At 46.4% G+C, this 24478-nt stretch overlaps 1 protein-coding gene across 1 annotated transcript in view; it reads right to left on the reverse strand.

The window, feature by feature from the left end:
- The window catches only part of LOC142075098 (proprotein convertase subtilisin/kexin type 5-like), a 307009-nt gene that overhangs the window by 174940 nt on the left and 107591 nt on the right, over positions 1–24478 (reverse strand). The window lies entirely within an intron of this gene.

Here is a 24478-nt window from a genome sequence, read left to right on the forward strand (position 1 = left end):
GCTTAGAAAACCTACCAAGTGAAATGCCTCCTTTATTTGCTTTTCTGTGTTCTTAAAAAAAAAAATGTCTGTTGTGAATATTCAGCTGTCACCATTTGGCAGGCAGAAGCCCAGACATGCTAACGTGAAGGCAGACCTGTGTGCGATGCTGCGACTTCAACACGCTCAGTGAAGTAGTCGCTCTGTAAAGAAAATGCACAGTGCACCATGGCTTATGTAGCTTACATGGCTACATTTGAAAGCATTGGGAAATATTACCCAAAGTAATACTACAAAGTCCTGTTTTATTTCCTGAATTGCATTTTATGAAGGTTTTTGTTACCTGTTGTGGTGGGTTGACCCCAGCTGGCAGCTAAGCACCACACAGTTGCTCACTTACTCCACCTGCCAGTGAGACAGGAGGAGAGAATAGGAAGAGCAAAAGTAAGACAACTTGTGGGAACCAGGCAACTCAAGCTGGTGTTGGCTCCCAACAAACGAACACGCTGCTTCTCCTGTCCTGGGCGCCCATCTTGACAGATGGGGCCCAAGTCATAGCCTGTTCTTATGAACATTTGGGGCAGTGGCAGAAGCCCATGGAATGGGGAAATAATATCTATCTATCTGTTAAGGGACAGGGGATAGTATAGTTAATGAGAATGTATAAATCCATATGTTGGTTATAAAGATGGTTTATGTAGTGTAAGTTGTAAGAGTTGGTAAGAGGGCATTTCTGAAATGAGAAATAGATCCAAGGAGACCGTGAGAAGATATATAAATGTATCAAATTATGTTGGACCTGAGCATGATGCAAATGGTATGGAATAAGAGGTGGAGATTGTACTGGGTCTGGCTGGGATGGAGTTAACTTTCTTCCTAGCAGCCCATATGGTGCTGTGTTTTAGGTTTGTGACTAAAACAGTGTTGATAACACACCAACATTTTGGCTGTTGCTGAACAGTGCTTGCACAGCATCAAGGCACCAACACTCCCTGCCCACAAAGGCCAGTAGTCTGGGGGTGGGCAAGAGGTTGGGAGGGGACATAGCTGGGACAGCTGACTCAAACTGACGAAAGCGATATTCCATACCATATGACATCATGCTCAGCAATAAAACTGCTTTTCTTTATTAATTTAATTTAATTTAATTTAATTTAATTTAAATAATTTCATTATTTATCTTGACACACGAGGTTTTTGTCTTATTTTCTCCTCCCTGTCCCACTGAGGAGGGGGAGTGATAGAGCGGCTTGGTGGACACATGACAGCCAGCCAAGGTTAACCCACCACACAGTTCATATTCCCATGGTACAGCAAATGAATTCTCTGTCCTCTAAAGTCTCAATAATGCTGTATTCAAGTTTAAGCCTGGAAAATTATGCTTCCCCACTCCAAAGAAATGCTGGCTGGATGTTTATAGGTTCCGACTGACTAGAAAATAACCTCAACAGATGCCTCAGAGACACCCTCTCTTTCTCTTTCCACATCTTATTTCTGTGAAAGAGATTTTTGGATCCTTGCAAAAAAAAAAATCAGTTGTGACACAAAGACAGTCTTGTAATTTTAATAGTTGTTGTGGTTTAACCCGGCAGGCAGCCAAACACCACACAGCCGCTCGCTCACTCCCCCCACCTCCGCAGTGGGATGGGGGAGAGAATCGGAAAAAAAAAGTAAAATTCGTGGATTGAGATAAAGACAGTTTAATAGAACAGAAAAGGAAGGGAAAATGATAATAATAATAATAATAATAACAATAATGATAGAATATACAAAATGAGTGAAGCACAATGCAGTTGCTCACCACCCGCCGAGCAATGCCCGAAACAGCGATCGCTACTTCCTGGACCACGTCTCTTATTTATATACTGAGCATGATGTCATATGGTATGGAATACCCCGTTGGCCAGCTGGGCTAGCTGTCCTGGCTACGCTCCCTCCCAGCCTCTTGTGCACCTCGCAGAGCATGGGAAGCTGAAAAGTCCTTGACTAGCAGGGTACTTAGCAACAACTGAAAACATCAGTGTATTATCAACATTCTTCTCATACTAAATCCAAAACACAGCACTGGGAAGAAATTTAACTCTATCCCAGCCGAAACCAGAACAATAGTCAATGCACTAGACAGATTTTTATTAAAAATGCACACACCCCCCAAACAATCAAACAAACCCCAAACTTAAAAACATCTATATGTCTTCATAAAAAGACTGGAAAGAAATACATATCTCAACAGGAAACCTGGGAAAAATGCTAGTCATGACATTTGTAGATGCTGTTAGCAGATGTGCTGCTTCATCAATATCTATTTTACTCACAAATTCCACTGATTTAACTAGAATAAAATAAAATTAAATGTATGTAAACAATTCAGCAAAATTTGTTACATCCAGATTATTACATAATTTTAAAACTGTTTTAATGACCTTAGTTTCTCCATGTTATTTACCAAAGTGAAGTATTTTAACCTGACATAAGTTATATTTAACAGATGAAACTTTGAGAACAAGTCCTTATATTAATTCTTCTCATGCAACTATATGTATAATGAGCATAGTATAAAGTTTTGTTAATGTTTTTGAAGTCTAAAATTAATCCTAATTTGGAAACAAGACCTCAGATGCAAAGGAAGTTAGTGTCACCCCCAATATTTCTTTACACAAATCAGAAACTCTTGGTATGCTTTATGAATGCTTCCTATTAACTGAAGCTGCAGGTTTATTTATTAAGTTTCATTAATGAACTGTTATCAGTGTTTCTGAGAACAAGGCTATATAAAGTTGATTATCAATTTTTTCAATATTTTTATAAGCTTCAGAGTAAGAACTGGAATCCTGACTGAAGGAATATTTTTGGCCAGGCAGTACACTTGCTATTCCTAGGAAAACTCATCCATATTAGACTCAGAAAACACAGGCTTGCACACATTGAGTAAAGCTTGTTGGAAATTTGCTGCTGAAACTTCCAAACATATTACCTACAGTGAACATGCTTGTACTTAAGAGACCTCATTGTATGCCAGCTACACCATGCTATCTATATAGTAGGCATAAAGCAGAGCTTTGGATGAGATGGATACAGGGGCAGCAAACTGTCATCTATTTTTTGAGCCTAGGGAAAAAAGTGATTAACTAGAAACTGCAAATTTGCTTTCCCAGCTGCTTGCATTCTGCCAACTTTTATTATGAAGTCTACAACCTTACCGTTTAAAAAGTCATACTGTTGGATATAAGAAAATACAACTATTCCCATTTCAAAGAAGTACAAAGAGGTTAAAAAGATTATTCCTTGCAAAATTAACAATAGAATGAACACCTCTACTATAATAGCCACAGCTTAATAATGATAACTTTCAGAATAAACATGTAAATTTTTTATCCTTTTCTTTCCTGTCTGTAAACAAAGCATCATATTCCCCTTCAAAGCCAGGAATAAAACTTCAGATTCTGAATTCTGAGCATTCCTACATAACCTAGCAAACTGTGTATAAGCCACTGAGAGGCGGGAATATTTTCTTCTACATTAGTGCTGGCCCACAGCTGCTGTTACTGCATCCATCATTTGAAAGAGAGGGTGAGGAGAGATCTGCTCTGTGAATTAAACGACCTTACATTGCAACCTGATGGTACATAAAGAAATAAGATGATTTCAGATGATGGAATTTATTTGGTTCATGCTCTTCATTGATTTGATCTTATAGGTGGCAACCTGATTTCTAAGATTTTCAGAGGACCTTCACCTGTTTTGGTGATAGGTGTCCTACATATCAGAGGTGTCCTTTATCTGCCATCTGCAGTAATCACAAATTCCTCTGACGAGTGTATCTGCCATTGCTATATTCAATACCTGAAATGCTATGAGTCAAGGAAGTGAAGAAATACAGATGTTTTTCTATTTTTCTTCATTTGTTTTCTACCTGCATTGGCCCACACTTCATCCAGTCACTTCCACAACTACAGGTGCCAGTTAAGCATTGCCTCCAGGGACAAATGAACCAGCACAGGAATTGTGGAATCAGCAGATCTGGAACAGCTCCACATATGGATACTTTTCTGGAGTAAAAGTCCCTTATACTGTGTTGTGGTTTAACCCAGCAGGCAGCCAAACACCACACAACCGCTCGCTCACTCCCCCACCTCCGCAGGGGGATGGGGGAGAGAATTGAGGAAAAAAAAAAAAAGTAAAATTTGTGGATTGAGATAAAGACAGATTAATAGAACAGAAAAGGAAGGGAAAATAATAATAATAATAACAACAATAATGATAGAATATACAAAATGAGTGATGCACAATGCAATTGCTCACCACCCGCCGACTAGTGCCCGAAACAGCGATCACTACTTCCTGGAACACGCCTCCTATTTATGTACTGAGCATGACGTCACATGGTATGGAATACCCCGTTGGCCAGCTGGGCTAGCTGACCTGACTATGCTCCCTCCCAGCCTCTTGTGCATGTGGTAGAGCATGGGAAACTGAAAAGTCCTTGACTAGCAGGGTACTTAGCAACAACTAAAAACATCAGTGTGTTATCAACATTCTTCTCATACTAAATCCAAAACACAGCACTAGGACGAAATTTAACTCTATCCCAGCCGAAACCAGGACATACTAGAACATACCTACAGGAACTTATCACAGACCTTGTGGTCAACTTCACCATGAAGTCAGACCCATGGGGCTAATGCTTCAGATATCTATGACTGTAAAGAATCCTTCAAAAGCTATTAAAATTACTCACGGGTACTAGCATATACTTAAAGGGTTGGGGTATAAACAGTCATCTGATAACAAGACCACCATGAACATCATTAGCATGACACAAAACTTTCCCATTTTTTAATAAATCAGAACACAGTATATGTTTTTTTATATATCAGAACACATATATAACATATGCACAAGTACATGTGGAAAGAAATGAAAATCCATGTGCAAAGAAATGACTACAGTACAGAGATGCAGAAGGACTTGTGAGGAAACCTCCCTGTTCTTAATCAGGTTAGTTGTTACTTCTGAAGCAGAACGTTCTGTGATTCCCCAAGTCTCAACCTGAATTTTACATAATCTTTCTGCATATGTTCCAGCTTGCTTTGGGATAGGGACTGGGTGGTTTTTGACTTGTTTATGATTTCTGTCTCCTCCCTCTCCTGCTCTTATGGCTGCCCTGCTGCAGAACATGCTGCCTCTTCTGATTCTTCCTCCTGCTCCCTCTTAGGAGGAGCTTCTTCCTTCCTTACTAACCTAGTTGACCTCTGCTACCATTGTTTCTTCTTGACTACATATCGTGGTTTAACCTGGCAGGCATCTAAATACCACGCAGCCGCTCACTCACTCCCCCCGCCCCCACAGTGGGACGGGGAGAGAATCGGAAGGGTAAGAGTGAGAAAAACTCGTGGGTTGAGATAAAGACAGTTTAATAGAACAGAAAAGGGATAATAATAATAATAATAATAATAATGATGATAGAATATACAAAATGAGTGATGCACAATGCAATTGCTCACCACCCGCGCTGACTGATAACCAAGTAGCAATCGGTACTTCCTGGATCACGCTTACCATTCATACACTGAGCATGACGTCACATGGTATGGAATACCCCATTGGCCAGCTGGGCCAGCTGTCCTGGCTGTGCTCCCTCCCAATGCTTGTTTTGATTTATTTTTTTAAACTGAATGCCCTTGACTAGCAGGGTACTTAGCAACAACTGAAAACATCAGTATGTTATCAACATTCTTATCATAATAAATCCAAAACACAGCACTGGGAAGAAATTTAACTCTATCCCAGCCGAAACTAGGACAGTATCCACCCCTTATTCTATACCATTTACGTCATGCTTAGGTTTCACAGTTTCTAATACATTCCACAACCATATTTCTTGTTTTTATATATATATATTTATATATACAAACAGATATCATTCCCTGAGTCTATGGGCCATCCCTCTAAAATGTCCATTGAGTTCATTTAGTCCATGACTTAGGACTCCATCTGTCATAACAGTCTTCCAGGGCAGGAGAGATCGTGTGTGGTGTTGGACTGTTGCATGCTGAAGCCAGTTCTCATTTCAGTATTGCTGCGCTTGTCCGGTTCTATCATCGTTGCACTTTACTCGGTTTCATCAGAGTTCATTCTTCATTAATCTGGGTGATTTTTACTGCTATAACATTGATAGCAACCATAGAAATGATGATATACAATATCATATAACAATTAACATCATACAATTCAGTTCATTGGCTATTTTCACCCAAAATCAAATCCCCTTGAGGTACACATTGGACTTACCCATCCTTTCGCATCACCCACCAAGTGCACCCAGGTCCTTGAGCAAAAGCAATCCCACGAATTGGTTTTCCCTTGCCCGAGGCAGGAGTAACCCAGACTGTCTTCCCCAGCATATTTCTTATGTGCACGACAGGGACTTTATCCCCCTCTACAGTACGTAAGGGTTTTGATTGGGCACGGCCAGCTCGAGTGACAGATCCCCTGGTGTTGAATAACCAGGTGGCTTTTGCTAAATGTGTGTCCCAATGCTTGAATGTCCCACCACCCATTGCTCTCAGTGCAGTTTGATTTTTCCGGAGGCTGGTGCATGGTAGGGGATGTGATAGACCCACTCAATGCCATGCTCTTTGGCCCAGGTGTCTATGAGGGTGGTTCGGAAATGAGTCCCGTTGTCTGACTCAATTCTTTCTGGGATGCCATGTCGCCATAAGACTTGCTTTTCAAGGCCCAGGATAGTGTTCCGGGCGGTGGCATGGGGCACGGGATATGTTTCCAGCCATCCGGTGGTTGCTTCCACCATGGTGAGCACATAGCGCTTGCCGTGGCGGGTTTGTGGGAGTGTGATATAATCAGTCTGCCAGGCCTCCCCATATTTATATTTCAACCATCGTCCTCCATACCAGACAGGCTTGACTCGCTTGGCTTGCTTGATTGCAGCGCATGTTTCACATTCATGGATAACCTGTGCAATAGCGTCCATGGTCAAGTCCACCCCTCGATCACGAGCCCATCTATATGTTGCATCTCTTCCTTGATGGCCTGAGGAGTCATGGGCCCACCAAGCTATAAATAATTCGCCCTTATGTTGCCAGTCCAGATCCACCTGAGCCACTTCAATCTTAGCAGCCTGGTCCACCTGCTGGTTGTTTTGGTGTTCTTCAGTGGCCTGACTCTTGGATACGTGAGCATCTACGTGACGTACTTTTACAAACAGGTTCTCTACTCGGGCAGCAATATCTTGCCACAATGCGGCAGCCCAGCTGGGTTTACCTCTGCGCTGCCAGTTGTTCTGCTTCCATTGCTGCAACCACCCCCACAGGGCATTTGCCACCATCCATGAGTCAGTATAGAGATAAAGTACTGGCCATTTTTCTCGTTCAGCAATATCCAAAGCCAGCTGGATGGCTTTCACCTCTGCAAACTGGCTCGATTCACCTTCTCCTTCAGCAGTTTCTGCAACTTGGCGTATAGGACTCCATACAGCAGCCTTCCACCTCCGACGCTTTCCCACAAGGCGACAGGACCCATCAGTGAACAGGGCATATTGCTTCTCGTTTTCTGGTAGTTTATTATACAGTGGGGCTTCTTCAGCACGCGTCACCTCCTCCTCTGGGGATATTCCAAAATCTTTGCCTTCTGGCCAGTTCGTGATCACTTCCAAGATTCCTGGGCGACTGGGGTTTCGTATTCGGGCCCGTTGTGTGATCAGTGCGACCCACTTACTCCACGTAGCATCGGTTGCATGGTGTGTAGAGGGGACGCTCCCTTTGAACATCCAGCCCAGCACCGGCAGTCGGGGTGCCAGGAGGAGCTGTGCTTCAGTACCAACCACTTCCGAAGCAGCTCGAACCCCTTCATATGCTGCCAATATCTCCTTCTCAGTTGGAGTATAGCAGGCCTCGGATCCTCTGTATCCCCGACTCCAGAACCCTAAGGGTCGACCTCGAGTTTCCCCTGGTGCTTTCTGCCAGAGGCTCCAGGTAGGGCCATTCTCCCCGGCTGCGGTGTAGAGCACATTCTTCACATCTTGTCCTGCCCGGACTGGCCCAAGGGCTACTGCCTGAACTATCTCCCGTTTAATTTGTTCAAAGGCTTATTGTTGCTCAGGGCCCCATTTGAAATCATTCTTCTTCCTGGTCACGTGATAGAGGGGGCTTACGATCAGGCTGTAATCTGGAATATGCATTCTCCAAAAGCCCACAACGCCTAAGAAAGCTTGTGTTTCCTTTTTGCTAGTTGGTGGGGACATGGCTGTTATTTTGTTGATCACATCCATTGGGATCTGACCACGTCCATCTTGCCATTTATTCTAAAAACTGGATCTCCTGTGCAGGTCCCTTGACCTTACTTTGTTTTATGGCAAAAGCGGCCTTCAGAAGGATTTGGACTATTCTCTCCCCTTTCTCAAAAACTTCTTCTGCTGTGCTGCCCCACCCAATTATGTCATCAATGTATTGCAGGTGTTCTGGAGCCTCACCCTGTTCCAGTGTGGTGTGGATCAGTCCATGGCAAATGGTAGGGCTGTGTTTCCACCCCTGGGGCAGTCGGTTCCAGGTGTACTGGACACCCCTCCAAGTGAAAGCAAACTGTGGCCTGCACTCTGCCGCCAAAGGGATGGAGAAGAACGCAGTGGCGATATCATTTGTGGCATACCACTTGGCTGCCTTTGACTCCAGTTCGTATTGGAGTCCTAGCATTTCCGGCACAGCAGCACTCAGTGACTTCTTTCAGGCCATGATAGTCTACTGTTAGCCTCCACTCTCCATTGGACTTTCGCACTGGCCATATGGGACTGTGAAAGGGTGAGCGAGTCTTGCTGATCACTCCTTGTCTCTCCAGTCGACGAATCAGCTCATGGATGGGGATCAGGGAGTCTCGGTTGGTGCGATATTACCTACCGGGGAACTGTTGTGGTGGTGATTGGTACCCGTTGTTCTTCAGCCCTCAGCAACCCCACAACAGAAGGGTCCTCTGAGAGACCGGGCAAGGTGGACAGCTGTTTAATTTCCTCCGTCTCCAGGGCAGCTATACCAAAAGCTCACCGGTACCCTTTTGGGTCCTTGAAATACCCTCTCCTGGTCGTCTATGCCAAGGATGCGCGGAGCCTCTGGGCCAGTCACAATGGGGTGCTCTTGCCACTCCTTCCCTGTTAGGCTCACTTTGGCCTCCAATACAGTTAACTCTTGGGATCCCCCTGTCACTCCAGAAATACAAATGGGTTCTGCCCCTTTATAGCTTGATGGCATCAGGGTACACTGTGCACCGGTGTCTACGAGAGCCTTATACTCCTGTGGGTCTGATGTGCCAGGCCATCGAATCCACACAGTCCAGTAAACCCGGTTGTCCCTTTCCTCCACCAGGCCAGAGGCAGGGCCCCTCTAGTTCTGGTCATAGTATCTGTTTCTCACTTCTTGCAAACGTGAGGCAAGAATTTCTTCATTACAATCCAAAGTACGATCAGCCCTTCTACTCTGTCTGGGGAACTGTTCACTGGAAAATGGACTGTCGTGAGACAGGTTTTTCCTGAAAACTGGAGCAGCATTTTTCCTGGGGGAACCCCCTTGTGTGATTGTTTTTCCTTGCGACTCACATACCCGTACCTCTAGGGTCAAGGTAGGTTTTCCATCCCACTGCCTCATGTCCTCTCCGTGGTCACGCAGGTAAAACCACAGGGTGCCCCGTGGTGTGTACTTTCTATATCCTCTCTCTTGAGCAGAAGAACGCTGACTCCTAATGGCTGAGATACTGGTCCGTACAGGTGGGGAGTAGAACATATCCTCTTTGAGTTGCTGGACCTTCCGGGGCAGTTTCTCCACAGCTGAGACAAGGGAGGAGGAGACAGTTTCTTCGAAATCCCCGAGTTTGCCAACCACCGTTGGTGCTTCTTCCTCTTTCCAGCACAGTACTGCCAACGAACTGGCATACGACGCTGGCGCGCTCCGTACCAACTTCCGCCACATGGGTCGCATGCACTGGACTTCATCTGGATCTTTGGGTACTTGCTCGTTGTCCAGGTCACTATAAACCACCTCCAGCACGCCTAATTCTCTCAGGTACTGGATACCCCTCTCCATAGTGGTCCATTTGCCTGGGCGATATATAACATCTTCCTTGAAGGGATACCTTTCCTTCACACCTGACAGCAGTTGCCTCCAGAGGCTGAGGGCCTGTGTCCCTTTTCCAATTGCTTTGTCAATGCCTCCTTCCCTAGCAAGGGATCCCAGCTGCTCGGCTTCCTTCCCCTCTAATTCCAGGCTACTGGCCCCATTATCCCAGCATCGGAGCAGCCAGGTAACAATATGCCCGCCTGGACGACGGCTGAAATCTCTCCGCATATCTCGCAACTCACTCAGGGATAGGGATCGTGTGGTTTCCGTCTCGTTTATGAGTTCTTCCTCTTCTTCCTCCCCTCCTCGTGGTGGCCCTGCTTTTCCATCATCCCTTTCTAAACGACCTGACTTCTGCTTCCAAGATTTCTTCTTCTGTACAGGGGCAACAGATACCAGCAAGGGTTGGTCCTCTGGTTCAGCTGTAGTACCCGTCGTGGGGGTTGGAGTAGCTGCAGTGCCTGTCGCGGGGGTTGGAGTAGCTGCAGTGCCCGTCGCGGGGGTTGAAGTAGCTGCAGTGCCCGTTGTTTTGTCATCAGATCCGGAGACCTTCTCTCCCCCTTGAGGGTTCTGAATAGTGTTGAACAGGGCTCGGTAAGCATGGGTCAGGCCCCAGCACGTTGCAGTACTCTGGGTCTCTCTGGAATTGCCAGGGTGACAGCATAAGTTTTCCAAATATTTTACTAGTTTTTCAGGATTCTGCACTTGTTCAGGGGTGAAGCTCCAAAACATTGGAGGTGACCACTGACTGTCCTAGGCACTTGCCCATACTATCCCACACACCCTGCCACTGATAACTATCCAGCCTTGGGGCAGATCTCTGGGGGGTATCCTGAAATAGTTGTTTAACCTTAAACAAGGCCTGAAACACATTCAGGAGACATAGCAATAGGAACTCACTGGTTTGAACATCCCAAGGACATTCAAAATCCTCAAGAGCTATTGTAATCAGCCTGGAGGAGAAGGGGAAGGTGAAGGAAACTGTCTCCCCTGTAAATTGGCTCTCCGAGGAGAAGGGGTAAAAAGTGTAATTATTAATAGTTTCCAAAAGATAGCTCCCGAAGAACAGGAATGATGGCAGTGCTGAGTACAGGCTCGTGATCAATAATTTTATCATACCATAAACCAGTGTCACACAGTATAGCAAAGCGATGACCTTAATCCATTTCCCCGAGCTGATAAACCCCACATAAAAACTGATAATCAGCAGTATATACAGCCAGTAAGGTGCTACAGACCAAAACTCCCAGAACAGATCCAACAACTCTGAGAGCAAATAAATCAACATTGTGACCAGCGAGTACTAAACTGATATAATGAATGCTTATAACAAATTTGTTTTAACCCGTTCAAGTCAGATGTGTTGTTATTTCAACCCTTCGAGCCCCGTTGGGCGCCAAAAAGGACTGTCATGGTTTAACCTGGCAGGCAGCCAAATACCACGCAGCCGCTCTCTCACTCCCCCCGCCCCCGCAGTGGGATGGGGAGAGAATCGGAAGGGTGAGTGTGAGATAAAGACAGTTTAATAGAACAGAAAAGGGAATAATACTAATACTAATACTACTACTACTACTACTAATAATAATAATAATGATAGAATATACAAAATGAGTGATGCACAATGCAATTGCTCACCACCCACGCTGACCCATAACCAAGTAGCGATCGCTACTTCCTGGAACACGCCTCCCATTCATATACTGAGCATGATGTCACATGGTATGGAATACCCCGCTGGCCAGATAGGCTAGCTGTCCTGGCTGTGCTCCCTCCCAACGCTTGTTTTGTTTTTTTTTTCTTTTAAGCTGAACGTCCTTGACTAGGAGGGTACTTAGCAACAGCTGAAAACATCAGTGTGTTATCAACATTCTTCTCATACTGAATCCAAAACACAGCACTAGGAAGAAATTTAACTCTATCCCAGCCGAAACCAGGACACTACAGGAGCAACTGTTATAGTCGAGGGTTGGGTCTCTGGCTTAGCCACTATGTCTCTTTGTAGGTCCTCAGATCCAGAGACCCTCACCCCCTTGAGGGTGCTGAACAGAGGCTCGGTAGGCATAGGCCAGGCCTCAGCACAGTGTGAGAAGTTCTGTCTCTTTGGCATAGACAAGGCATCCCTTCTTCAAGTGTTCTGTCACTTCTACAGGATTCTGTGCCTGTTCGGGTGTGAAATCCCAAACCATCAGAGGTGAAAAGCGCTCTAGGTACCTTCCCAAATTCTCCCACACACCTTGCCTCCCATAACTCGACTGCCTCAGGGCACATCCCTGCATAGCATTCCCAAGCAGTTGGTTAAGCTTAGGAAAAGCCGAAATCAGATTTATGACACACACCAATACGAGCATTCTGGTTACACAGGGATGTTTAAGAAATGGAAGAGACATTGTAACAAGGCAGAAAATATCTATCCCGGAAGAGAAGGGGGAAGTGCCTTTCTTCGTTTCCCCTACTGTGTGGGTCTCAGAGGAGAAGAGGAGAAAGGTGTAATAGTTAATTGTCTCCACAAGAGAGATGGTTCATGGAATACTGGGACGGCAGCAATGCGAGGCCCAAATACCAGATTAGGCTCAAAGCCAGTTCTTTTATCATAGCTCTCCCAGGGAAAGCAAAACCAAGTGATAAACAACACAGCAAACAGGAAAAGCCAAAAGTAGCCATTAACAAGCCCTGGAGTTTGATGTACAGCAAGAAAGGGAGCATGCCACGGAGCAGGTGAGGGAACAAATAAACCAGTATCGAGAACAAAAAAGTCAACATCATGACCAGCAACAGAAAGTAACAAACTGCCAAATAACAGCTAAACAGGTATAACAACTATAAATTCAGTCTAACACACTCTGATCGAATCTGTCATTATCTTGAACCCCTTGGGCCCTGTCATGGTTTAACCCCAGCCAGCAACTAAACATCACAAAGCCGCTCGCTCACCCCCCACCTCTGGTAGAATGGGGGAGAGAATCGGGAGGGCACAAGTAGAAAAGCTTGCGGGTTGAGATAAAAACAGTTTAATAATTGAAATAAAACAAAGTGGAACAGTAATAATAACAATGATAACAACAATAACAGAACATAGAAAGCAGGCAATGCACAATGCAAATGCTCACCACCCGCTGAGCAACGCCCCGCTTTCCTGGACCACGCCTCCTAATTTTATACTGAGCATGACGTCACATGGTATGGAATACCCCATTGGCCAGCTGGGTCAGCCACCCTGGTTATGCTCCCCCCACCCCAGCTTCCCATGCACCTGGCAGAGCATGGGAAGCCAAAAAGTCCCCAGTGCAAGCACCACTCAGCAACAACCAAAACATCAATGGGCCGTCAATGTTCCTCTCATACCAAACCCAAAACACAGCACACCCCCCGCCCCAGCAACTGAGAAGAAAGTTAACTCTGTCCCAGCCAGAACCAGGACAGGCCCCATGTTGGGCTCCAAAAAGGACTGTGGTGGGTTGACCCCAGACAGCAACTAAGCACCCACCAGCTGCTCAATCACTCACACCCAGTGGGATGGGGGAGAGAATTGGAAGAGCAAAAGTGAAAAAACCTCATGAGTCGAGAAACAGTTTAATAAGTGAAGGAAAAAGAAAGGAAAAAGAAACAAGTGATGCAAAGGCAATCACTCACCACCTCCCACTAGCAGCCCAATGGCCATCTAGTCCCTGAGCAACATCCACCTTGGAAACCCCCCCACCCTAGTTTTAATGCTGAGCATGACGTCGTATGGTATGGAATAGCCCTTTGGTCAGTTGGGGTCAGCTGTCCTGGCTGTGTCCCACCCTAACCTCTTAGAATCATAGAATCAATAAGGTTAGAAAAGACCTCTAAGATCATCGAGTCCAACCGTCAACCCAGCACCACCATGCCCACTACACCATGTCCCTAAGCGCCTCATCTACACGTCTTTTAAATACTTCCAGGGATGGTGATTCAACCACTTCCCTGGGCAGCCTGTTCCAAGGCTTGACCACTCTTTCAGTAAAGAAATTTTTCCTAATGTCCAATCTAAACCTCCCCTGGCACAACTTGAGGCGATTTCCTCTCGTCCTATCGCTAGTTACTTGGCAGAAGAGACCAACACCCACCTCGCTACAACCTCCTTTCAGGTAGTTGTAGAGAGTGATAAGGTCTCCCCTCAGCCTCCTCTTCCCCAGGCTAAACAGTCCCAGTTCCCTCAGCAGCTCCTCATAAGACTTGTGCTCCAGGCCCTTCACCAGCTTTGGTGCCCTTCTCTGGACACACTCCAGCAACTCAATGTCTTTCTTGCACTGAAGGGCCCAAAACTGAACACAGTATTCGAGGTGTGGACTCAACAGTGCCGAGTACAAAGGGACAATCACTTCCCTACTACTGCTGGCCACACTATTTCTGATACAGGCCAGGATGCCGTTGGCCTTCTTGGCCACCTGGGCACACTGCCGGCTCATGTTCAGCCGGCTGTCAACCAGCACCCCCAGGTCCTTTTCCTCTGGGCAGCTTTCCAGCCACTCTTCCCCAAGACTGTAGCGTTGCATGGGGTTGTTTTGACCCAAGTGCAGGACCCGGCGCTTGGCCTTGTTGAACCTCATACAGTTGGCCTCAGCCCATCGATCCAGCCTGTCCAGGTCCCTCTGCAGAGCCTTCCTACCCTCGAGCAGATCAACACTCCCGCCCAACTTGGTGTTGTCTGCAAACTTACTGAGGGAGCACTCAATCCCCTCGTCCAGATCATTGATAAAGATATTGAACAAGACCGGCCCCAGTACTGAGCCCTGGGGAACACCGCTCATGACCAGCCGCCAACTGGACTTAACTCCATTCACCACAACTCTCTGGGCTTGGCCGTCCAGCCAGTTTTTTACCCAGTGAAGAGTACACCTGTGTAAGCCGTGAGCCACCAGCTTCTCTAGGAGAATGCTGTGGGAGACAGTGTCAAAGGCTTTACTGAAGTCCAGGTAGACCACATCCACAGCCTTTCCCTCATCCACTAGGCGGGTCACCTGGTCATAGAAGGAGATCAGGTTGGTCAAGCAGGACCTGCCTTCCATGAACCCGTGCTGGCTGGGCCTGATCCCCTGGTTGTCCCGCACATGCCTTGTGAGCGCCCTCAAGACGAACCGCTTCATAATCTTCCCTGGCACCGAGGTCAGGCTGTCCGGCCTGTAGTTCCCCGGATCCTCCTTCCGGCCCTTCTTGTAGATGGGCGTCCCATTGGCAAGCCTCCAGTCATCCGGGACCTCCCCTGTTAACCAGGACTGCTGATAAATGATGGAGAATGCTTCATCTGCCTCTTCATCCTGGTTAGGTGGTCTATAACAGACTCCCAGCAGGATGTCTGCCTTGTTGGCCTTCCCCCTCATCCTTACCCACAAGCACTCAACCTTATCATCACTATCATTGAGCTCTAGACATTCGAAAAACTCCCTAACATACAGAGCCACCCCACCACCTCTCCTTCCTCGCCTGTCCCTTCTGAAGAGCTTATAGCCATCCATTGCAGCACTCCAATCGTGAGAGTCATCCCACCATGTTTCTGTGATGGCGACTAAGTCATAGCTATCCTGCTGCACAATGGCTTCCAGCTCCTCCTGTTTGCCACCCATGCTGCGTGCATTGGTGTAGATGCACTTGAGCTGGGCTACCGATTTCTCCCCCAACATTGGCATGCCGCCCCTAGGCTCTTCTCTAGTGAGCCTGGTTTTATCCCCTTCCCCCTTCGAATCTGGTGTAAAGCCCTCTTGATGAGCCCTGCCAACTCATACGCAAGAATCCTTTTCCCCCTGTGAGACAGCTGAACTCCATCTGTCGCCAGCAGGCCCAGTGCCGTGTAAACCTCCCCATGATCAAAAAAGTCAAAATTCTGCCAATGGCACCAGCCCCTGAGCCATGTGTTGATCAGGTGTGTTTTCCTGTTCCCTTCAGTATTCTTCCCTGCCACTGAAGGGATTGAGGAAAACACTACCTGTGCTCCTGATCCTTCCACCAGTCGCCCCAGTGCCCTGAAGTCCCTTTTGATGGCTTCTGGACTTCTCTCTGCAACCTCATCATTGCCAACCTGTATAACCACTCTTGCCCACCCCTAGCCAATACCTGGAGGGGCAGAGTGAGAAACAGAGAAGGTCTTGACCCTGTCTAAGCACTGTTCAGGAATAGCCAAAACATTGGTGTGTTCTCAACACTGTTTTGAACACAAATCTGAAACACAGCATCATATGTGCTGCTATGAAGAAAATTAACTCCATCCCAGCCAGACCCAGTACATCACCTTAAATTCATGGCCATGAGCCTTCCCTGTTATGAATACATTCTGTACTTAGGCATTTTATTTTACTCATCTTCCATTTCAAACGCTTTTGCATGACAGTATATTGTCAGTCGCTATTTATTGATATTCATGTTTTTCATTTAGATGCAATCTGACTTTGCTGAAAGTGTCAAAGTTAAGAGATTTGACTGTGTATCTTTAAGAAAAATTACAAAATCAGCAATAAACCTACAGATACATATTTTTTCATTTGCAAGGAAAAGTAACGTCTGAAAATTTTTAGCCTGAAAATCTTATAAGAACATCTATTAATTCCATTAAGACATATGTTTATAGCATAACTTTGCAGAACTCAACTGTTAAAAGCATGTTATTTAGAAAAAAGCTTCAGTTCACAGCTTTTGACTGTGGATTCACAATTGATTTTTCAAATGTCTACTTAGAGGTTTGCTTATAATGCCACAAGGAGTAAAGGGTGAATCAATACTATACTTTGTGCATGTATGTGCTGGCTGACAATTCTCAATGAGCCACATTTTGCACTGCATTTGAGTGGGCTGACAACAGTAAAGTCAGCTGGTGAAACCAATCACCAAACACACACTATGGATCCACTCACTTCAACATTCTCTAATATCTGCAATGTCTGAAAAGGGGACAACACAAAGAAATGTATTATTTTCTCACTCAAATTCTACTCAGAGGTAGACCTTAAATGTGTAAAACCTGAAATTAACCCACCATTTTGGTGAGTCAAAAGTAGTCTATTGTAGTAGACTTCTTGTATGTATCTCCTCCTAAGCACAAAACCTCAAAATACAGACACTTAGATGAAAAACCAACTCTGGAAAAAAAGACTTTCTGAAAAACAAGCTTTCATTTCTGACTTTACAGGGAAAAAAAAAGATTTCAGAAATGTGAACATCACAAATACAGTAACTGTCAAAGTTTATATCCCTTCTATTGCTGACTTTGAATTGAAGGGGAAGATCTGACTTATTGTTATCAATTATTTACATAAAAGAAATAGAAGCAGTTGCATAACACTTCAGAATGTCATTTTATTTGTGAGCTCACTGTGTGATACTTCAATAATTAGAAACAGGGAAAAAGCTTTCCTGTAGTGTGGTGGTTAAACATTTGAGAACATGAGAGTTTTATACATTCTAAAAAGTAAGAGTGCTGCTCCTCAAACACCAAGTATTCAGTGAGATATACTGCTCAGCAACCAATATAAGGTAATGAAAAAGGACATTTTTTTCTTCAGTGAAGAAATGGAATTCTGGCTGAACTTTTGTTTTGTTTATTCCTCTGTTGTTTGACTTCTTTCGATTTCAATGACTACTCAGAGAAATGTCTTTCCTTTGGCTCTCAGAAAGATATAACTCAAACCACTTGTGCACTTTGGAGGGGATTGTGTAATGCAGTGCAATAATATAATGACCAGACGTCAAAATGAAAAGCTCTCACAAGGGACTGACTATAGAGACCAGTGATGAGGGTGCTTGTCGGGGATCAGTGAATCAGCCTGACAAAGACTGCATCTCCTCTATCCCAGCTAATTGTCCTCAGTTACCTTCAATTCTGGGGTCCCACTTACAATTTCTCAAAAAGTTTCAAATGAGCATGTTTTTATTTTGAGGCAAAGGCATGAGAATTCAAAAACATCAAAATGTTGCTTGTTTTCTATCATGTTTTAGTGCAAACCTTTTTATTGCTTCCCATAGGTTAAAAACCTGTTTTAGAATAAAAGTAAAATATAATCAAATGCACTATGTGGTGGGACTTCATGCACAATGTTTCTACATTTTTCTTTCATGGAAAGAAAGTTTTCCTCTCAAAAAAGTTTACAGGCATGGATCAAGTCTCTCAGTCCTTGCCTGAGAGAAACAAAGGACATATGCAGATTACCCCTGAGGTACAGCCATCTGAAGGAGAGGCATGTTCATTGGGTAACAGTGGACAGGGACAGAAGATCTGCACAGGTCAAGGGTACTCATCCTACCGGACCCTCAAGGCAGAATGGCGGGCACTCATCTGAGAGCAAAGGCTGAGGCTGTGGCTCCGGCTGGGGGGTCTGCACCATCTACCCCAGCGGTGGCCAATGCCTCCACGCAGAGGGAGCTGCTGAAGGGAGAGGCTGCAGTGCAGATCTCAGACTGCAGGAAGTGCCTAGACCTCTCCTGGGGCAGGGACAGGCGGCAGACCTGCCTGCAAAAGGTGTGCCCAGGTGGAGGACCTCCTGCAGCAGGTGGCTGAGCTGCAGGAGATGGTGAGAAGGCTGCATAACATCAGGGAGGTGGAGGAGTTAGATAGCTGGTTCCAAGCGCAGTCTGCAGTGGACTCACAGCCCACGGCTAAACAGCCAAAAACTCCCCCACCAGCACATGCAGAAGGGGGGAGGGCAATAATGCAGAAGTATGGACGGTTGCAACAGCAAGGATCAGCAGGAGGAAGAGACTTCCCCCGAAGCCTGAGGTGCCCTTGCAGAACCGCTTTACCGCTCTGCAGACTGAAGAGGAAAGACCCACCACATCAGGAGAGACGCTGGAGCTGAGTAAGGCAGCCCGATCTGCCCCCCGTATAACAACCAGTGCAACTAAGAAAAGGCGACGGGTGACAGTAGTAGGCGACTCTCTTCTGAGAGGTACGGAGGCACTCATTTGCCGACCTGACACACTCTCTAGAGAGCTGTGCTGCTTACCAGGGGCTCATATCAGGGATGTCACCGAGAGGCTACCAAGCCTTGTACAATCCACTGACTATTATCCGCTGCTGTTGTTTCACATGGGCACCAGTGATACAGCCAGGAGCAGTCTGAGGACTATCAAGAAGGATTACAGAGCTCTGGGAGCGACGGTAAGGGACTCTGGAGCGCAGGTAGTTTTTTCATCAATCCTCCGGGTCAAAGGGAAGGGGTTTGAAAGGGCCAGTCGAATCTGGCAAATCAACAAATGGTTACAGGACTGGTGCCACAGCCAGGGGTTTGGCTACTTAGACCATGGGAGTCCCTTTGAGAAACCTGGTCTACTGGGGGCTGATGGGGTCCATCTGTCACAGAAGGGGAAGAGCATCTTCGGTCATAGGCTTGCCAAGCTGGTGAACAGAGCTTTAAACTAAAGTTGCCGGGGGAGGGGAACCTCAATCCATCCCACTCCTACCAGTTTGATGCCAGGGCCAGCAATAGATGACCAGAGCCTGGAGAAGGATCACAGGACAGCAGGAGAGCGCCTGAAGAGCAGCACAAAGGAACTCCAGCCAGTAAGACAGCTTCATCGGGGGCCCAACTTAAATGCCTCTATGCAAACGCACATAGCATGGGGAATAAACAAGAGGAGTTAGAGACATGTGCACGCCTGCAGGGCTACGATCTTATTGGCATCACGGAGACGTGGTGGGATGGCTCCTATGATTGGAGTGTTGGAATGGAAGGATACAGGCTCTTTAGGAAGGACAGGCAGGGGAGACGAGGAGGGGGTGTCACCCTCTATGTCAACGACCAGCTGGAGTGCATGGAGCTCCGCCTGGGGATGGATGAGGAGCCGACCGAGAGCTTATGGGTCAGGATTAAAGGGAGGGCAGGGACAGGTGACATTACGGTGGGGGTCTGCTACAGGCCACCCGACCAGGAAGACCGAGTGGATGAGGCCCTCTATAGACAGATAGGAGCAGCCTCACGTTCACAAGCCCTGGTCCTCATGGGGGACTTCAACCACTCCAATATCTGTTGGAGGGACAACACGGCAGGGCATAAGCAATCCGGGAGGTTCCTGGAATGCATCGACGATAACTTCCTTCTCCAAGTGGTAGAGGAGCCAACGAGGAGAGGTGCTATGCTGGACCTTGTTCTCACCAACAAGGAGGGGCTGGTGGGGAATGTCAAGCTCAAGGGCAGCCTTGGCTGCAGTGACCATGAAATGGTGGAGTTCAAGGTCCTTAGGGCACCGAGGAGAGCGCACAGCAAGCTCATAACCCTGGATTCCAGGAGAGCAGACTTTGGCCTCTTCAGGGAGCTGCTTGGTAGAGTACCATGGGATAAAGCCTTGGAGGGAAGAGGGCCCCAAGAAAGCTGGTTAATATTCAAGGATCACCTCCTCCAAGCTCAGGAGCGATGCATCCCAACAGAGAGGAAGTCAGGCAAAAACGCCAGGAGGCCTGCATGGATGAACAAGGAGCTCCTGGACACACTCAAACACAAAAAGGAAGCCTACAGAGGGTGGAAGCAAGGACAGGTAGCCTGGGAGGAATACAGAGAAATTGTCTGAGCAGCCAGGGATCAGGTTAGGAAAGCTAAAGCCCTGATAGAATTAAATCTGGCCAGGGACATCAAGGGCAACAAGAAAAGCTTCTATAGGTACGTCAGGGATAAAAGGAAGACCAGGGAAAATGTGGGCCCTCTCTGGAACAAAACGGGAGACCTGGTTACCCAGGATATGGAGAAGGCTGAGGTACTCAATGACTTTTTTGCCTCGGCCTTCACCGGCAAGTGCTCAAGCCTCACCGCCCAAGCCGCAGAAGGCAAAGGCAGGGACTAGGAGAATGAAGAGTCGCCCACTGTAGGAGAAAATCAGGTTCGAGACCATTTAAGGAAACTGAAGGTGCACAAGTCCATGGGACCCGATGAGATCCATCCGCGGGTCCTGAGGGAACTGGCGGATGAAGTTGCTAAGCCACTATCCATCGTATTTGAGAAGTCGTGGCAGTCCGGTGAAGTTCCCGCTGACTGGAAAAGGGGAAACATAACCCCCATTTTTAAAAAGGGAAATAAGGAAGACCCGGGGAACTACAGGCCAGTCAGTCTCACCTCTGTGCCTGGGAAGATCATGGAACAGATCCTCCTGGAAGCTATGCTAAGGCACATGGAGGACAGGGAGGTGATTCGAGACAGCCAGCATGGCTTCACCAAGGGCGAGTCCTGCCTGACCAACCTAGTGGCCTTCTATGATGGAGTGACTACATCAGTGGACAAGGGAAGGGCTACTGATGTCGTCTATCTGGACCTCTGTAAGGCCTTTGACACGGTCCCCCACAACATCCTTCCCTCTAAACTGGAGAGGTATGGATTTGATGGGTGGACTGTCCGGTGGGTGAGGAATTGGTTGGATGGTCACATCCAGAGGGTAGTGGTCAATGGCTCAATGTCCAGATGGAGATCCGTGATGAGTGGTGTCCCGCAGGGGTCCGTATTGGGACCGGTACTGTTTAACATCTTCATCAATGACATAGTGGGATCGAGTGCACCCTCAGCAAGTTTGCAGATGACACCAAGCTGAGTGGTCTGGCTGACACGCCTGAGGGACGGGATGCCATCCAGAGGGACCTGGACAAGCTCAAGTAGTGGGCCCGTGTGAACCTCATGAGGTTCAACAAGGCCAAGTGCAAGGTCCTGCACCTGGGTCGGGGCAACCCCCAGTATCAATACAGGCTGGGGGATGAAGGGATTGAGAGCAGCCCTGTGGAGAAGGACTTGGGGGTACTGGTGGACGAAAAGCTGGACATGAGCCAGCAATGTGCACTTGCAGCCCAGAAGGCCAACGATATCCTGGGCTGCATCAAAAGAAGCGTGGCCAGCAGGTCGAGGGAGGTGATTCTGCCCCTCTACTCTGCTCTGGTGAGACCCCACCTGGAGTACTGCATCCAGCTCTGGAGTCCCCAGCACAAGAAAGACATGGACCTGTTGGAGCGGGTCCAGAGGAGGGCCACGAAAATGATCAGGGGGATGGAACGCCTCTCCTATGAAGAAAGGCTGAGAGAGTTGGGGTTATTCAGCCTGGAGAAGAGAAGGCTTTGGGGAGACCTTATTGTCGCCTATCAGTACTTAAAGGGGGCTTATAAGAAAGATGGGGACAGACTTTTTAGCAGGGCCTGTAGTGATAGGACAAGGGGCAATGGTTTTAAACTAAAAGAGGGTAGATTTAGGCTCGATATAAGGAAGAAATTTTTTATGATGAGGGTGTTGAAACACTGGAACAGGTTGCCCAGAGAGGTGGTAGATGCCCCATCCCTAGAAACATTCAAGGTCAGGTTGGACGGGGCTCTGAGCAACCTGATCTAGTTGAAGATGTCCCTGCCCACAGCAGGGGGGTTGGACTAGATGACCTTTAAAGGTCCCTTCCAACCCAAACTATTCTATGATTCTATGATTCTATGATAGGTGTTTCTGTGCAGCTTTACACACAGCTACAAAACATCAGAGCACTGCATCTGTTTGCTAGCATTTTACTTTTAATTAGTAGTTGTGGTGGGTTGACCTTGGCTGGCCGCCAGGTGCCCACCAAGCCTCTCTATCACTCCCCTCCTCAGCAGGACAGGGAGGGGAGAAAATAAGATGAAAAAGAACTTGTGGGTCAGGATAAAGACAGTTTAATAAAGAAAAAGCTAAGGCCGTGAGCGGAAGCAAAGGAAAACAAAAGATTTATTCTCTACTTCCCATCAGCAGGCAATGTCCAGCCACTTCCTGGGAAGTAGGGCCTCAGTATGCGTAGCAGTTGCTCCGGAAGACAAACACCGTAATAACGAATGCCCCCCCTCCTCCTCCTTTCTCTTAGCTTTTATTGCTGAGAAGACGTCATATGGTATGGAATATCCCTTTGGTCAGTTTGGGTCAGCTGTCCAGGCTATGTCCCCTCCCAAGCTCTAGCCCACCCCCAGCCTACTGGCCTTTGGGGGTGAGGGGTGATGTCGGAGAGACAGCCTTAATGCTGTGTGAGCACTGCTCAGCAATAGCCAAAACACTGGTGTGTTATCAACACCTTTCTAGCTATAAATACAAAGCATAGCACTATGAGGGCTGCTATGGGGAAAGTTAACTCCATCCCAGCCAGACCCAATAGTGAAGGCTTTCCATTGCTGAGGTTTATTAGTCAGGAAAAAAGGAATGAGAAAGAATTAACTGTGGGTTTGTGAAGATACTGTAGATAACCAGCATGGCAATTTCTGAAAATATATTTTTAAAGTTTTAAATTAAATCTTCTATTAGTTAAAGAGAATAGGAGGTCAGACAGAAACATTAGATTAATCTTTCAAGCCTTGTAGTAAAAACCAGAGTGGGATGATAGCATCTTTAAACACTATGGTATGTAGGAGTCCTGCCAGAAGTTTACTTTGTTTTGTACAAATTGGCAGCAAATCTTGAAGCTTGTAAATGGTACAGGCCTATTCTAGAGCTTTCTTTTGCTCAGAGGCTAAAGACAAGAGTCAGCTGTGGATGAAGTCATTCCTGCTATGCAAATCATCTTGATTTGGTTTACTGATGAGTGTTGCTGCTTAATTCTTTTTCTGTTATTTCACTGTTACCTGTAAACATCTATGTTGAAACAACTGCATTATTAGTCACAGGTCCAACATAATGACATTCTTTTCAGTGGCAGACCAATACATCCATTGCAATTCGTTATTACTTTCCTTTGTCAGTCATATCAATGTAGTTGCTCAATAAAATGCCAAAGGCTTAATTTTCTTCCAACAGTGACAAGCTGCTAGTTTACACAAGCTGCTTATGTTGAAGACCTCTAATATGTCCTAAGTCATTTAATCAGAACAGTTATTAGATATTTGACAGGCAGATCAGCTTCTGCTGCTTCCTGGATGGTCAATAAAGTAAAAAACTGCTTTGACTTTGCCATGTCATTATTCATAGTGGATATCTGAAGAAGAGAGCCCAGTAATACCCAGGGAGCCTGAAGTCTCTCATTGCTGGCTTGAATGATCATGTCAAAAAAAGTTCCCCTTGTAGTAGTGTGATAGAAAGGAGCACTGACAAATGGGGATGTCTGTCTATATAGTTTATGCATTTTGATTGCCAGTATGCAGCTGTTGCTATTCCTTTGAAATTGGCTGTATCATGTATTGAAGACAACACTGAAGAGAAGATAAGCTGGGTTGAGAAGCACTGCTGTACCATCTTATAGAATCATAGAATAGTTTGGGTTGGAAGGGACCTTTAAAGGTCATCTAGTCCAACCCCCCCTACCATGGGCAGAGACATCTTCAACTAGATCAGGTTGCTCAAAGCCCCATCCAACCTGACCTTGAATGTTTCCAGGGATGGGGCATCTACCACCTCTCTGGGCAACCTGCTTATTTTTACAGCATTTCTTTTTACTTTCTATCATTCTGCTCCTTAAATATGGTT

This window comes from Calonectris borealis, chromosome W (assembly GCF_964195595.1).
Source record: "Calonectris borealis chromosome W, bCalBor7.hap1.2, whole genome shotgun sequence".
NCBI lineage: Eukaryota > Metazoa > Chordata > Aves > Procellariiformes > Procellariidae > Calonectris > Calonectris borealis.